Source organism: Lithobates pipiens, unplaced genomic scaffold, assembly GCF_037356315.1.
Source record: "Lithobates pipiens isolate NorthernLeopardFrog02 unplaced genomic scaffold, aLitPip1_a1.2 Scaffold_8, whole genome shotgun sequence".
In the NCBI taxonomy this organism is placed as follows: Eukaryota; Metazoa; Chordata; class Amphibia; order Anura; family Ranidae; genus Lithobates; species Lithobates pipiens.
In genome coordinates this window covers 243,709,516-243,725,779 of record NW_027507903.1, presented here as the reverse complement: position 1 = coordinate 243,725,779, position 16,264 = coordinate 243,709,516, and positions in this window count along the sequence as shown.

Below are 16,264 nucleotides of genomic sequence, written 5' to 3'. Positions count from 1 at the left end.
TTCTGGTGTGTCCACCACCATACTGATCTTTTCACCGACTTGGAGATGACAATGGTCTGATGCATGGACACTCCATTCCACTGCTTGAGAAAGGAGTTTTGCAGGGTCCTCATGTGCCATTGGGACCATTGCACCATGGTCTGACATGGATCCCAGCATGCTTAGACAGACCCTGGCTGACAGATGACTTGCTGACAGCAGTCTCCGCATCTTTTGAATTAGGAGCTGAATCTTTGCCTGTGGTAGCTGAACTCTGTTCAGTTCGGTGTCCAGATGTGCTCCTAGAAACACCATCTTCTGAGTGGGTTGTAAACTGCTTTTTTTCAAATTGACGATCCATCCGAAGTTGTGGAGAGTTGAAAGAAGAATTTCCCGATGCTGAAGCAATAACTCTCGACTTTTTGCTAACAGTAGGATGTCGTCTAAATAATGGTGAATTCGAAGACCTTTTCCCCTCAGGAACGCTACTAATGGTAGGAGAGTTTTGGTAAAAGTCCTGGGAGCTGACGAAATGCCGAATGGAAGGCACCGAAACTGGAAATGGGAATGATTGATGGCGAACCGAAGAAATTTCTGAAAGGCCGGGTGTATAGGGATATGAAGATAGGCGTCCGACAAATCTACTGACAGCATTCAATCGCCCAGACTTATTGCTAAGAGTATGGACTGGAGACTCTCCATCTTGAAGGCTTCTATTTTGATGTTCCTGTTGAGCCTCTTGAGATCCAGTACTGGACGAAAATCTCCTGTCCTCTTTTTCACCAAAAATAACGGAGAGTAGAAGCCTCTCCCTCTTTGAGTCGATGGAACCTCCACAATAGCCCCCTTCTGTTTTAAATCTGCTACATATTCTATCAGGAGATTTTTCCTGAATAGTGTGGAAGGCAGTCTGGTAGGCTGAAAGTGGTTTCCTGGAAACCCGTTCACGAACCCCCATTTGTGCCCATACTTGATTGTGGACAGTGCCCAATTGTCCTGTATATGTCCTGTCCAGATCTGAAGAAACCCTCTTAGCCTGGCGCCCACCTGGGCTGGGTGAGCGGGCAAACTTTCAAAAGGACTTTGGATGCTCCCCTGCGGGTGTAGCCTTGGTCTTCTGCATTCTCAGAAAGGAAGGCTTAGTATTCTTCCAATCCCTCCTGAATTCTCTGCCGGGACGGTAGGATCTGGACTCCCTATACTTATCCGGAAGATTTCGCCTAAAAGAAGGCCCTTTCTGAGCCTTGGGTCTTCTATCGGAGGGAATTAGTCCAGATTTCCCTCCTGTGACTTTGGAAATAGCCGAGTCCAGTTTGGCTCCAAAGAGATTAGAACCATCATAAGGGATCTTGCACCAATTAATTTTGGAGGCTGTATTGGCCATCCATGGCTTCAGCCATAAGGCCCTCCTTGCTGTCACTGATGCCAACATTGTTCTGGCTGAGGATCTTATGATGTCCACTGAGGCCTCTGCTACAAAGTCACCTGCCAATCTAATCTCTTGCAAAGAAGAGACTAATTTCTCCATTTCTGTACCTTCTAGAAGATCCTTCTCCAATTTAGTAGCCCATCCAGAAATTGCTCTTGCCACCGCTGCCGTGGTAATAGCCGGCCTGCAGGAGCCCCCTGCCATGGAATACGCTTTCTTTAACTCCAAGTCCATTTTACGGTCCAGTACGTCTTTAAAAGAGACCGCATCTTCGATGGGTAAAGTGACATGACGGGCCAGACGCATCAGGGAGGAATCCACTATGGGAGCATTAACTAAAGGTTTAACCTTTGATTCGTCCAGAGGATACATTTTCGCTAATCTGTTAGCGATGCTTGGTCGTTTGTCTGATTCCCACTCGTCTTTAATAAGATCTCCGAGTTCCTCAATAAATGGGAAGGACTCTGGTCGTCTTTTTAAATTGGGAAAATATTTGCGGGTTTTCTGAGGTTCAGAAATAATATCCTCCCAGCCGATAGCCTCTTTGACTGATCTTGCAAATGGCTCCACCAAAGAAAAATCAAATCCTGCAGACATCTCCTGGCCGTCATTATCTGATGATGATTCCGAAGCCTGGGAGTGATATGGGTGTGCAGTGGATGTGCTAGGGCCTGCCACCTCCATAGCGGGTGCTGTTGCCAAAATAGATTCACGTACTGATTCCCTAATAAGGTCAGTCGCAATTCTGGCGTCTGCTTCCTTCTCCTTAGTTGCTTCATTGAAGCAAGAGCGGCAGGCAAGCTTCTCCGGAAGGGCCGGTGCGCCACATATCCAGCAGGCGTTAGCTGCGGGTCTGGCGTGATGGCTGTGATGAGAGGAAGGAGACCTGTGGTCCGAGCGGCTATGCCGAGGGCGACCGTGGTGGGAGCGACCATGTCTCTGACGAGATGAGGACCTGGAGCGACTTCTGTGCGATCTCCTACTGGAAGTGCGACTTGAGCCTCTTCCATGCCTGGAACTTGCTCCTCTTGATCTGGTAGGGCTGCCAAAAAAAGCAGCATCTTTAGCAGTCGGCACTCTTTTTCCTCCCCTTCTTCAATACTTACCTACGACGTGTAGAGCCCCTTACCTTTCTAGTTGTCGATGGTCTGCGTGGGCAGTGGACTCCATGAAAAAGGGTAGACAGAGTAGACTGAAGGGAAGAAAAAAAGAATTTTCCTTGCGATACCGATAACAGATAAATAATTAAAAAAACACACATTTTTTTTTTTTTTTATGAAAAAAGATTATTATTTTTTTTTAAAACCTGCCCCTTTAAGAACTAGTATTGAACAAGAAGCCTTGCAGAATACACACAAAAAGACTATGCAGATATAGTAGAGAAAAAGAATATTCTTACCTTATCCAGCCGAACAATAGAGATACAGGGCAGTGTTTGGTAAACAGCAGCATGCAGAAGCATACAGCTGTAATTTTAAAAACGGCGCCATAGCGGCGCCGAATGACGCTCCGCGCATGCGCAGAACGACTCGAGGATACCGGCGCCATCTTGGAAGAGGGAAAAACCCTCTCTTCAGGGAGAAAACAAGGATCCAGCTGCAAATAGACATGCGCAGAGCGATGAGGACACTAGCGGCGGCCATGACAGCTGTCTGGAGGACAGCAAGACCCAGCCACTCCTCCAGGAAAAAAGGTACCATTTAATAAGGAAGGGATAGGATACATAAAGGAGAGTCCACTGCACAATAAAAGCTTATTTAAAGCTTATAAAAAATTCCGTGAGATGTCCCCTGAGACCACCAGAACGGGGATTCCCTCCATAAAGCTCATTTAGAGACTGTACAGGAGGGACTTCCAAACAGGAGAGGCTTGAACCTGCTGGGGTGAGACGGTAAGAGGCTTATTCATCTGTAGGTATCTTTGAAACTCGAACAATCCAACCTGTCAGGTGAGGATAAAAAAGAGAATGCAGCAGGAGGTCTCCCCTTCAAATTTATAGTTAACCAATCCTGTCAGGTTGTGGGGGCGGAGTCACAACCCAGTGTGTGCTGCCATGAAGGCGTCAGGAAATCAGTTTTTGGATAGGTGGTTGCAGGAAAAAAACTTGCACCATCTATCGTCTGCTTAAGTATACAAACTTCAAGATCATTCAGATTAGTAGGAGTAGGATAGACATAATTCAAAGAATGTGAAAATGAATGAATGACTATAAAATTTTGTGCACTACTACACTTTACCAATTAGGTTTGGGGAGGGTTTTGGGGGGTGGGGGTGGCAATGAAATACTGCTAGAAAAGGGAGAGACAGAAGAGCATTAAAATGGATCTAAACCCTAAATAGATGACATATTGGTTGAACTAAATGGACTTGTATGTATATATGGGGGGATTTACTAAACCGGGAGCACACAAAATCTGGTGCAGCTGTGCATAGTAATAAAAATCAGCTTCTAAATAAATTTTGTTCAATTTAGCTTTGACAATAAAGAAGCTGACTAGTTACTATGAACAGTTGCAGCAGAATATGTGTGCACCAGTTTTAGTAACTCCAACCCCCCATAGTTTGATAAAGCACTGTATGTAGTTTTTTCTCCATAAAATACTGTTTTCAACTTTTTTCATAATTTTTGCATCTCATTGTTGCTCATCTCCTCCAGACAGCTGCTTTCTGTCTACACTTGCTCTAGAGTTGTCTGCACATTGTATTGGTTTCCAGGTAGTGAAAATGGTGGACCATGCCTGTCCAGGATGACAACACAGGAGCACACTATTTTTAACTAGAGTTCAGCTTTAGGCCTCATGCACACTGGACGTTATAAAAAAGCCAGTTACATTAGCTGTAGCGTACTTTTTTTAGCATTTTTGTAGTAGTTAGTGTTTTTTATCCTTTTTGAGCTTATGGCTGCGTTTTTCAGCATTTTTTGGGTTTTTAAGCTGTTTTCAGTTAGAGCGTTTTTACAGCGGAAAAACACCTCTCAAAACTCACTAGTTCTGGGGGGTTTTTCCAGCTAGAAAACGCCCCTGCCAAAAACTGCTGATAACAGCCTATGTGTTCATGGACACAACTGCATAACATGCTGGCGATTGTATTGACTGCAGAGTAAAACGTCTGAAGCCAAAAACAGCAGCTGTAAAAATGTCCAGTGTGCATAAGGCATAAGCTTCAAAATCTACTTTAACAAAAAGTATAATAAAATAAGTATATGTGTTGATTAAATATTTTCTACGCCTTTTCCTAGGCCTTTCCTTGGATGCATGAGACTATCACAAGTTGGACGGAAACCTTGAGATAACAGTGGTCACAACTGGTACAAAGATTGGTTCCCTCTGCCAAATGTTAGCAATTGGTAGTCATTCATATGTAAAATAATTTAAGATGTTAAAGCATGATCTGACCACCTTTTGATGTCTTTTGACCCAGCTCCTGTCCAAAACAGGAACACCCTAGTTGCATGAGCATTCCTGGCTGTGATGGAAGAAGGGGAAGGCTTGTTGCAGACAGTCTTTGTGCAAGAAATTCTGACCTTTTTTCTCTTGAAAACAAAGGACAGGGCTGTCTGGAGCTGGTTCATTGTTATTAGGTTATAGTCTGATCTAGCCAAAAATGACAAGCTTCAGAGACTGCCCTTGTTTGTCTAAGAGCCCCACGATATCAGACATTTGTTGTCAGGTCCATGAGATTTGATGCACAGTACACAGGAGATTGTAGTGCCATCTTCAAGCATCCTCAAGCAAGGTTAGATGAAATGAGTTGAAACTGAATATGTTGGTAATTTAATGATAGCGTTTGCAATGATATACAGTATTATTCAAGGAACACAGTGTCCTAGAATTTTTTTTCTCCAGGGAGGGCACCTAGAAGGGAACAATAAAGCCGCACGCTGTGTATGCTGCAGCAAATTGTAGGTCTGGTAAAACTGTGCTAACAGTGGGAAGGCCATACAGTGGAATTCCAGCCAAGATCTAACTAAGCTTAAAATGGCTCCCACCCACCTTCCAACTCCTATATTAACTACCCTATAAAAGGAAGATACTTATACTTGCATATTCTCAGGGCGCTTAGGTGTGGTCACGTGATCTCCCCAGCAGCCCGGCTTCAGGGGAGAGGAGAGAGCACCGACAACGGATGGAATGCCTGGGTGGATATGTCACCAATAGGCTTACTATCTGTTGCTGGATATCCCTCCTCTTCTCTGAAGCTGGCTGCTGGTAGCTGATCACATGACCGAACTGGAGCACCCTGGATATAGGTAAGTATAAGCATCTTCCTTTTACAGGGTAGTTAGTATAGGATTCAGGAAGGAGGTGGGAGGGGGGATTTAAGCTTAGTTGGAGCTAGACTGGAATTCCACTTAAAAATTGAGCCTAAAAAATAACATATGCCACAGTCCTTGATCCCAAGTTCCTTATGCACATGGACCTATGAGTACCTGTATAGTGTAAAAACAGGCATATTTCTGCATCCAGGAAGCTTAAATGTGGACTAGATTGGCTGTGCATGGGTATACAGTACTTGTGTAATCCCATGTATGGCAAATGAACGAATGCTCTGAAAGCAGAATTCTAAATTCAGGCAACAAATGTTGTATGCTATATGTGGGCTTACTCAAGTACCGCCCTATACCCAAATACAGCTACTCGCAGCCATTCATGTCTGTGGGCGGCTGTATGCAGCACCTGGACTTCCTGGGCATACAACATAATATGTCATACACACCCGTGAGAATGAAGCCAAATAGTTCAATAGTTTGTATGAGCAGTAAAAACACATGAGAGCAGTGGCACTAAACCAAAAAGAGTCCTGGGGAGCCTGGCTTATCACCTCCTACACGGTTCATCCATATGTGTTGTTCACATCGTCAAACACTTCCTCCTAGCCAATGCAACCAAACATAGTTCTCCTCTTGCTACTGCACTGTCCTGTCAATGGTGGAGAGACACAGGAGAATCCCCCTGGCTATGTGACTCCAGTACCTAAAAGTAGCTGCTAGTCTGGACACTCTGGGAAAGGTTTAGCCCTTGTACACACGGTCCGAGAATCTGTCGGAATGAGTCTTATCGGACTGTGTCGTCAGATAATCCGACTGTGTGTGGTATGCATCAGACTGATTCCGTCCGAATCTCCGTCCGACCCAATTTTCCAACATGTTGGAAATATTTCTCGACCAACTGGGCCGGACGGACCTAATCCGATCATGTGTAGAGCATTTTGACCGGACCAAGTGCCACGCATGCTCAGATCAAATTCCTACATCAAAGCTATTGCCTACTAGCCTGAATGTAGTCCCATCGTAACGAAATTACGTCATCACGTTCTGAAAGATCTGATTTTTCGCCAACTTGGCCCGACCGTGTGTATGCAACAGTTTCGGACACAATCCGTCGGACTAAATCCGACGGGCAAAATCTGACGGATTTGGTTGCCAAAATCTCCGACCGTGTGTACTTGGGCTAAGACCCCCCCCCCCCCCCCCCATACTGTGCTTTAAAAAAGTATTCATATCCCTTGCAATTTTCCACATTTTGTTATGTTATAACCAAAACAACTAATATATTTTATTGGAATTTTATGTGATAGACCAACACAAAGTGGCACATAATTGTGAAGTGGAAGGACAATGATAAATTATTTTAAAAATATTTTACACATAAATATGTGAAAAGTGTGGCATGCATTTGTATTCAGCTCCCCTGAGTAAATACTTTATAGAACCACCTTTTTCTGCAATTACAGCTGCAAGTCTTTTACAGCTACAAGCTTTGTACATCTAGAGAGCAACATTTTTGCACATTCTTCTTTGCAAAATAGCTCAAGCTCTGTCAGATTGGATGAAGAGTGTCTGTGAACAGTAATTTTTAAGTCTTGGCACAGATTCTCAATTGGATTTAGGTCTGGACTTTGACTGGGCCAGTCACATGAATATACTTTGATTTAAACCATTCCATTATAGCTCTGGCTGTATGTTTAGGGTCGCTGTCCTGCTGAAAGGTGAATCTTTACCCCAGTCTCAAGTCTTTTGCAGACTCTACTGCGGACTTTCCGCCAATAAATGTTGGCTAGCAGGTTCTCAAATTTTCCGGCAACAAATATTTGCTCTATCGGACTTTCTGATCGCGTGTACACAAGTCCGTTGGACAAAAGTCCACGCATGCTCGGAATCAAGTACAAGCCAGAGATATAACTAGCGTTCTTAATGGAGATATCACATGCGTCTTGTACGTCACTGCGTTCGTAATTGTTGGCAAATATTTGTGTGGCTCTGTGTATGCAAGACAAGTTGGAGCCAACACAAAGTCTGATCGTGTATACAGGGCATAACAGTTTTTCTTTAAAGTGGGGTACCCCCTAAAAAAAAAAAATTAAAAGTCAGCAGCTACAAATACTGCAGCTGCTGGCTTTTAATAATCGGACACTTACCTGTCCCGGGTTCCAGCGATGCGGGGGAACGAAGCCCCCCCCTCGCTCCCCGCTCCGCTCGCGGCACCGTCATGCATACTGTGGGCACCCGGCTGTGGCTTCACAGCCGGGCACCCACTGCGCATGCGCGAGCGGCGCAGGGCGCCGTGATATGCCGTACAGTCACCTGGGACACGTGACAGGTCCCAGGTGAATGTGCGGCGCGAGGGGAAGTGATGTCACCAGCCCGGGCAATGAAGAAGGCAGACTACGAGGGACCCCCTAGCAACCGGTATTTAGAGGTGAGTAAAAATTTTTTTTTTTGCCAATTATTTATTTTTGATTTTTTTTAAGATTTTTAAGTAGTTTTATTTTTTGGGGGGCAACTCCACTTTAAGTTTGCCCTGTATTTGGCTCCATCTATCTTCCCATCAACTCTGACTAGCTTCCCTGTCCCTGCCAAAGAAAAGCATCCCCACAACATGATACTGTCACCGTCATATTTAACGGTGGGAATGGTGTGTTCAGGTGTGTTAGTTTTGCTTTTAGGCATAAAAAGTCAAATTTTGGTCTTATCTGACCAGACCCCCTTCTTCTACATGTTTGCTGTGTCCCCCACATGGCTTCTTGTAAACTGCAAACAGGACATCTAATGGCTTTCTTCCTGCCACTCTTCCATGAAGACCAGATTTATGGAGTGCATGACTGATAGTTGTCCTGTGGACAGATTCTCCTATCTGAGCTGTGGATCTCTGCAGCTCCTCCAGAGTTACCACTGGCCTCTTGGCTGCTTCTCTGATTAATGCTCTCCTTGCCCGGCCTGTCAGTTTAGGGGGAAGGCCATGTCTTGCAGTTGTGCCATACTCTGTCCATTTTTGGATGATGGATTGAACAGTGCTCTATGAAACGTTCAAAGCTTGGGATATTTTTTTATAACCTAAATCTGGTTTAAAATCCACAACTTTATCCCTGACCTGTCTGGTGTGTTCCTTGGCCTTCATGTGGCTTTTTGTTCACTAAGGTTCTCTAACAAACTTCTGAGGGCTTCACAAAACAGCTGTGTTTATACTGTGACTAAATTATACACAGGTGGACTCTATGTATTAATTACCGTAGGTGACTTTGGAAGGCAATTGGTTCCACTAGATTTGAGTTAGGAGTATCAAAGTAAAGGGGGCTGAATACAAATGCACAACACACTTTTCAGATATGTATTTGTAAAAACAATTTGAAAACCATTGATCATTTTCCTTTCACTTCACAATTATGTGCCACTTTGTGTTGGTTTATCACATAAAAACCTAATAAAATACATTTATATTTTTGAAACATGACAAAATGTGGAAAATTTCAAGGGGTATGAATACTGTTTCAAGGCACTGTATGCCGCCCTTTATCTATGCCCCTGTGGTAACAGAAAACACAAGAAAGCTGCATTATTTTCTTATGAGAATATCCCTTTTTTGAGTGAAGCGATATGGACTGTCAGCAGAAAGCATAGTGTTTCAGTGTTTCTAGACATCGCTTGTCCAGTTTGAAATCAGTGAACACATATCTGTGCATCCAATAAACTGAATTATGGGACGTATAGTTCTCCTTCAGACTATTACTATGCAATTATGTACCCTAAGACTACACATCCCAGGGATCTTCGCGGTGACATCAAGGTTGCTGGGAGTGACCATAAAAGGAGCGAGAAGCCCACGCAGAAGTCTCTTCCTCCTGGGCCTGATGCGGGACAGGCCTCTCTGTGTAACAGGGAGAGAGGGGTTGTGGCCTACCAGGCGAGGCCTAAGGGGCCTAGTCCTGTGATTTGCTGTCAGACATCCTGTCGATAACCTCACTTGGATCGGCCGCCTGTCAGTGTGGGTGAATGGGGCAAGTTCGGAAGACCGAGACAGCAGATCCACTAACCGAGTGCTGCTACACGTATTCCTGTCCAGAAAACCTCGGATCAATTTGGTCGTGAGAGGGAAAATTGCTCGACCCTTTATCTATTCATTGCCACTATTACAGAACACTGTGCACAGACATCTTTACCCCAAGAACACTCTGCTGCATTGCTTGAACACTGTGCTCAGACGCCTTAGATCTGCACCACTGAGAACCTATTGCTTTAGTTACAACCAAACAGTTAGCAAGCTCCAACTAGCTAGCGAAGGACATCAGCTCTGCAATGTGGAACACTTTTGCCATTACTCAAAGGATAGCATAGGCTGGCTAGATTACATTTTTTTCAAAGTAGCCACATAAGTAGTTAACTGAAAAATCCATCTAGGAGGGGAATTCGGATCTAAGTATAGTGTACATATATGTATATAATATTGTTGTTATTGTTTAATAAGTTCCTCTATTTGGCTCAAGTAAATTATTTCATAACCTAATATTACTGAGTTGTTCAAACCTTGCTGCACAGTGTTACAAGAATGTCTGAACCCTGAGTGTCAGGTGGATTGTAAGGTTAACTTGGTCACGGCCGTGCAGATGAGCAGGTAATTTCAGCAGTCCACAAGGGGGCAGTGCTACATGAGTCTCATACTTTTTATCAGCTTTATCTTTGTATTTAAACATGTGTACTTCTGAAGAATATAATTATCGATCCTTTGTTGCTGGGCCAAGCAAATTGACCTTGATACCAGGTTATATTATTTATACTGTGAATTCTCAGGTCTGTCCTGGGAAGCTTTCATATATGTGACAGCTTCCAGTATAGTGCTGTATCCTCTGCCTAATTTAGCTATTGGCTGGGAGATTCCTTGGCCAAAAGCTAAATGCAGTGCCATCTTTTCACATGGGCATGCTGGGCAGTTGCCTGGGGGCCCCACCCGCCCAGCGACTCCAGCCAAGCATCGCTCACAGCCCTCAAAAAAGAGTGTGGGCTGCCTGGGAGTGGCGGGCGAGCCCCAGCGGCTGCCTGGGTTTGTTGGAGCTATTGTAGGTGAAGGGAGAATAGAGCCACCGCCGCCTGGTTAATTAGAGTGCAGGGAACATAACAGCTTTCATTTCAATAACTGTGTGTTCCCCGCCGCACACCATAATTTACAGCCCCTCCCCCTTGTCCAGGCACTTTGATAGACAGATCACCCATTCCAGGATTGGACGGGTGATCTGTTTATCAAAGTGCCCGGATAAAGGGGGGGTTGTATATGACGGCACGCGGTGGGGAACACACAGCTATTGAAATGAAAGCTGTTATGTTCCCCGTGCTTTGATCTAACAGGCAGCTGTCCTCTCCCTTCTCCTACACAGGTAGGCTGCATTGGGGACACACCTGCATTGGGGACACAGCTGCAATGGGGACACAGGCTGCATTGGGTACACATAGCTGCAATGGGGACACAGGGCTGCAATGGGGACACAGGGCTGCATTGGGGACACAGGGCTGCATTGGGGACACATAGTTGAAATGGGGACACAGGCTGCAATGGGGACACAGGCTGCATTGGAGACATATATAAAGTTGTTAATATCTATATGGTTATTCTGGTCCTGGGGCACTGTTTTTTTCATTTTTTTTTATATTTCACAGGTCCTAGGGTACTGTTTTTTTTATTACCTTTGCCAGCTCCTTGTTTAAACAATTATTTTGTTGGAAGTACCAATAAATATAGCCTTATTGATAATTTGCATTTTTATTCTCATGCATGATTGTGTAGACAGGGCCCAAGTGCACTGTATTGCCCTGGGGCCTATAATGCTCTTAAGATGGCACTGGCTAAATGTAAACAAAAGGGCCAAAGATACAGCTGATGTGATTACCCAAATAGGGGCAAGGCCCATACACAGGGCCGTCTTTAATATTGATTGGACCCTGCGCAAAAATGTTCTTAGCCCCCCCCCCCCCCCCTCCCCCATGCAATTTCGCTCTCCACCTGCTCTGAGACATACAATAAATAGCAGCTAGACTTAAAATCAGTTTACTGTATCAGTTCAGGCAGCAATTTTAATTGGTTGCCAGAGGTTACAGCATATCATTACTGCTTACTGACTGGTTGCTAGAGGTTACAGCACTCCTTAAGGCTCACTGATTAGTTGCTAGAGGTTACAGCACATTTCTGCTTGTTGATTGGCTGCTAGAGATTACTGTACAGTAATACTGCTCACTGGTTGCGATAGGTTACAGCACATCATCTCCTCACTGCAGGGGGGCATCATATACCTATGAATGCTGCCTTTATTTACATATCAATGCCGTTGGCCTCAGCTATTTACATATGCATGTGACTGCTATTTACATATGAATGCCAGTATTTACATGTAAACACAGGTCTGCGGGGCGTGGTCGGATGCGGGCGGATCCGAGAGTGAGTGAGTGAGAGAATGTGAACGCTGGACGTCCGGATTTAGTCTCCCCTCACTCCCCCTCCATGCGAAAGAAAAAAAAAAACCAGCCTCTTTGTAGAGTCGGTATCTAGCCGAGCCCGGTGCAGCCTAATGTAGCGGCCCTAGTCCCCTCACTTTGAGTCCGTGGAGATCACCACGCTGAACGCCGAACGCTGTAGAGCTCGGCGATACTAGCGGGTGCTCTCGCGGGAGTTCCTGTATCAGCGCAAGTCCAGGACCTTATCTACTAGCATTGTGGCATCGGGAGAGAGCCGAACGAGCCAGCGGGAAGCCCAAAGGAATCTTCTCAAACAGAGTCGGGACACCGCGAGACCGGCTACAGCAACCCGGCGGTGCGTACCGCGAAGATCCTGGTGGTGGCCTGTGGATACTTGCGAAGAAGCCTATGGCATCTACCTAGGCTAAGGGTAAATCGGAAGCGAGCCGGGGGGCGCTGAAGCCGGTTGCTGGCATTTAAATGATCATATAGATGTCTAATATAACGGTTTAGTAGCCATTACCCCACTAAACTCCCCTGCTGGGAGGTATAGGTTGCTGGCTTCTTGGTGCCACTGAGGCTTTTTGAACGGCCCAACGATCCTGCTTCCAGGAGGGACTTGGGGAAAGCCCTCTCTCCCCTCTTCTTTTTTTTTTTTTTTTTATATGGCTGTATGGGGGTGTTTTTAGTGCGATGAACTGTGCGATGAACTGTGTTAACTACTTTCGCAAATTCAATACAGTGCTAAGCATCAGATAAATTGTCGATTGAACAACCTCCTCCCCCCTGCTTACATGGTCAGCTTGTATGGTCAGCCTGTTGCCCTTTTGATCTGAGGCCACTGCAGAATTCTGGCTATTCCGTACGGATTTATACCATACTATACTATATTATACTTACACTAACCTTTTCTTCTTTTTGGGAGTAACTTTGTTGCAACTTAGTAATTCCACTATTACTCCTATAATATAATATATCCTAGGTAAGGTCTATTGTGATCTATTACTCCTAGCTGCCTGCTATGCTTAGCAAGCGGGCTAACGAGGATGGGCTGATGGGCGACGGGATTCAAAAAACCCGGGCAGCTAAAGAAAAAGCAAACCAGGCATCTGCTACAGCGGCAGCAAAACTGGAACGCTTCGCTCATGCAATCTCTCCTACCAGAAAGGGGCCCCACCAGACAGCAGGGCAGCCAAGGTCGCAGGGGGGTACCTCAGAAAGGAGAAGTATTACTCAATTAACATCTAACCCAAGCCGATCACCTAGTGGTAGCAAGACGCATGACGCTGCTATAGCAGCAAGTAAGATAGTGCATAACGCAATAACCCCATTGGAATCTCCTCTGACAGAGGATGGTGAACCTACACTGCGGGACATATTGCAAGCGGTTAACGAATGCAAGGTGTCTATAGGCGGCCTTGACAATCAGTTAAGCAGCATTAAAACTGAACTGCACTCCATGGGCCAATTACTGAGCAACACAATGGAACGAACCACGGCCCTGGAAGGAAGAATAAGCACGATTGAGGATGATTTTTCCCCATTACAGCAAAAAATAATTGGGTTACAGAAACAAATGGCCATACAGACAGCGAAATTAGATGCGATGGAAAATAGGAACCGTAGGAATAACGTTCGTCTGATTGGCCTACCAGAGGGAAGTGAGGGGCCTAACCCTATAAACTTTCTGGAAAATTGGTTCAGGGAACTTCTGGGCGACACCTCCTTTACTACCCTTTTCGCCATTGAACGGGCCCATAGAGTTCCCATAGGCATGCACCCACCAGAGGGCCGTACTAGGCCCCTGATACTGAGACTGGTGAATTATAACGACCGGACTATTTTGCTACGAAAGACCAGGGAATTGAACGATGTCTTCTATAAGGGATCCAGGGTCTCGTTCTACCCAGACTTCTCACCAGACCTACAGAAACAGAGAGCCGAGTTTGTCCCCACTAAGCGAACTCTCCAAAAATACAAGATAAAGTATGCTCTGCTGTACCCTGCCCGGCTGCGTATAACTGCCCTGGGCTCAACTTTCTTTTTTGGCACTCCAGAGGAGGTGGAAAAGTGGCTGGAGGAACACAAAAAGGATCTCTAGCCACTTTCTCCATCACCGGACCCGGGGGCCCGGCTTCTGGGGGGCCCTTCTTCCTTGGGGGGGTGGAGGGGAGCGTGACTGTTATCCTTCTTCTTTTCTTTTTTTTTTTTTTTGCATTGCATAGTATCTGCACGAGAAATAATCTCATTCACTAGTAATGTTGATTGTCCACTATGATAGCTAGAGTTAGCGTGAGGCACGATACTACAAGGCTACCTAGCACCTATTAAAGAGGGGTGAGCTAGGGTGTTGGTAGGAATAGAATAATACAATATAAATATCACTATAAACGTCACATAATCAAATCTTGGAGAGGCCGGTATTGAATATCCTCGGCCTTTTTTTTTTTTTTTTGCATGGTATAATATCGTAGGACACTTGCACTTGAAAGAACCTTATTTACTAGAAATGTGGAATGTTTATTATATTATTATGGCGATATGAGGTATGTTATTATAAGGTCACTTTTCACTGGGTAGTAAAGTGGGGAGTGTCAGGGGGAGGGTAGGAAGGGTACAATATAGTATAAATACTATCAAAACGTTTAGTAGTTAAGCATTGAGGGGGCTGGTATTGAATATCTCCCGCCCCTCCCCCCCCCCCTCTCTCCCCCCCCCCTTTTTTTTTTTTTTTTTTTTTTTTTCCTTTCCCTCTCCATGGTATAATATCGCAGGACACTTGCACTTGAAATAACCCTATTCACTAGTAATGTGGAATGTTTATTATTATTAGTATGGCGATACGAGGTATGTTACTATAAGGTCACTTTTCATTGGGTAGTAAAGTGGGGAGAGCCAGGGGGAGGGTAGGAAGGGCACAATATAGTATAAATATCATTAGGAATGTTTAATAGTTAAGCATTGAGGGGGCCGATATTGAATATCTTCCCCCCCTCCCCCCCCCTCTCTCCCTCTTTTTTTTTTATTTATTTATTTTTTTTTTTTTGAGAAGGTGGCGGGTCACCGCAGACCAGCTTGGGCATATGCCGCATTGAAAGTGGAGAGCTCGAGGAGTGAAGGGCCCCCAGCTAATTTGGGAGAGAGGGGGGAGTGGGGGGGGTGTGGAGATGGACGTCCAGGGTGTTGGAGAATATGGTAAATCGGGCCACAATAGTGACCCCTAGGGGTTGCCCAGCTGGGCTGGGGGGGGTGGGGGGGGGAGGAGAGGGGGGGGTGATGGGGTGGGTAGCAGGGCTAAGGGGGGCACCTCGGGCACGCATAGCTGGTACAATGGAATCGGGGGGGGCGGGGCGGTGGGCCCGTCGTGGGAGGGCGGGCCTCCTCCTCTCCCTCCTCCTTTCCCCCGCCCGGCTTAGAAAATAGCAACATCTATGGGTAGTGTACACATTATATCATGGAATGTGAGGGGGCTGGGAGATCCAAAAAAGAGGGCAGCAGTCTTGCTGGAAACAGCAAGGGGAGGTCCCGGCCTGCTCTTTTTTCAAGAGACACATCTTACCCCTAGCACAGCCCCACTGTTAAGGAACCGGAAGTTTTCGGCATATTACCACTCCTTTTACACATCCTACTCTAGAGGGGTGAGTGTTCTTGTTAAAAGGGGTACGCATTTTCTGCGTAAGGAGTCCTCTATTGACAAAGAGGGAAGATTTGTTTTTCTATATGGCCTGCTGAGCGGGAGACAATGTATCTTAGCCAATATTTATATACCCCCTCCTTTCAAACTGGAGGTAATGATTAAACTGATGGCGTTCTGCTTAGACAAGCCAGATGTCCCATGGATAGTAGTAGGCGATTTTAATGAAACGCTGGACTCACATATGGATAGATTTCCGGCTCCAGCGGTGACCAAAATAGGGCGCTTGCAGGGCTTTGCCTCCGAAATAGGGTTAAATGATCTATGGCGAACACGTCACCCTCAAGCAAGACAGTATTCTTGCTTCTCCAGTACCTATTGCACATTATCAAGAATCGACATGGTGCTGGGTAATAAAGAAGCTGCGGAGGTGGTCCAGGAGATAGAATACGGAGCAAGGGGGGTTTCAGATCATTCCCCCTTGTCCATGACACTGTCTTTGGGT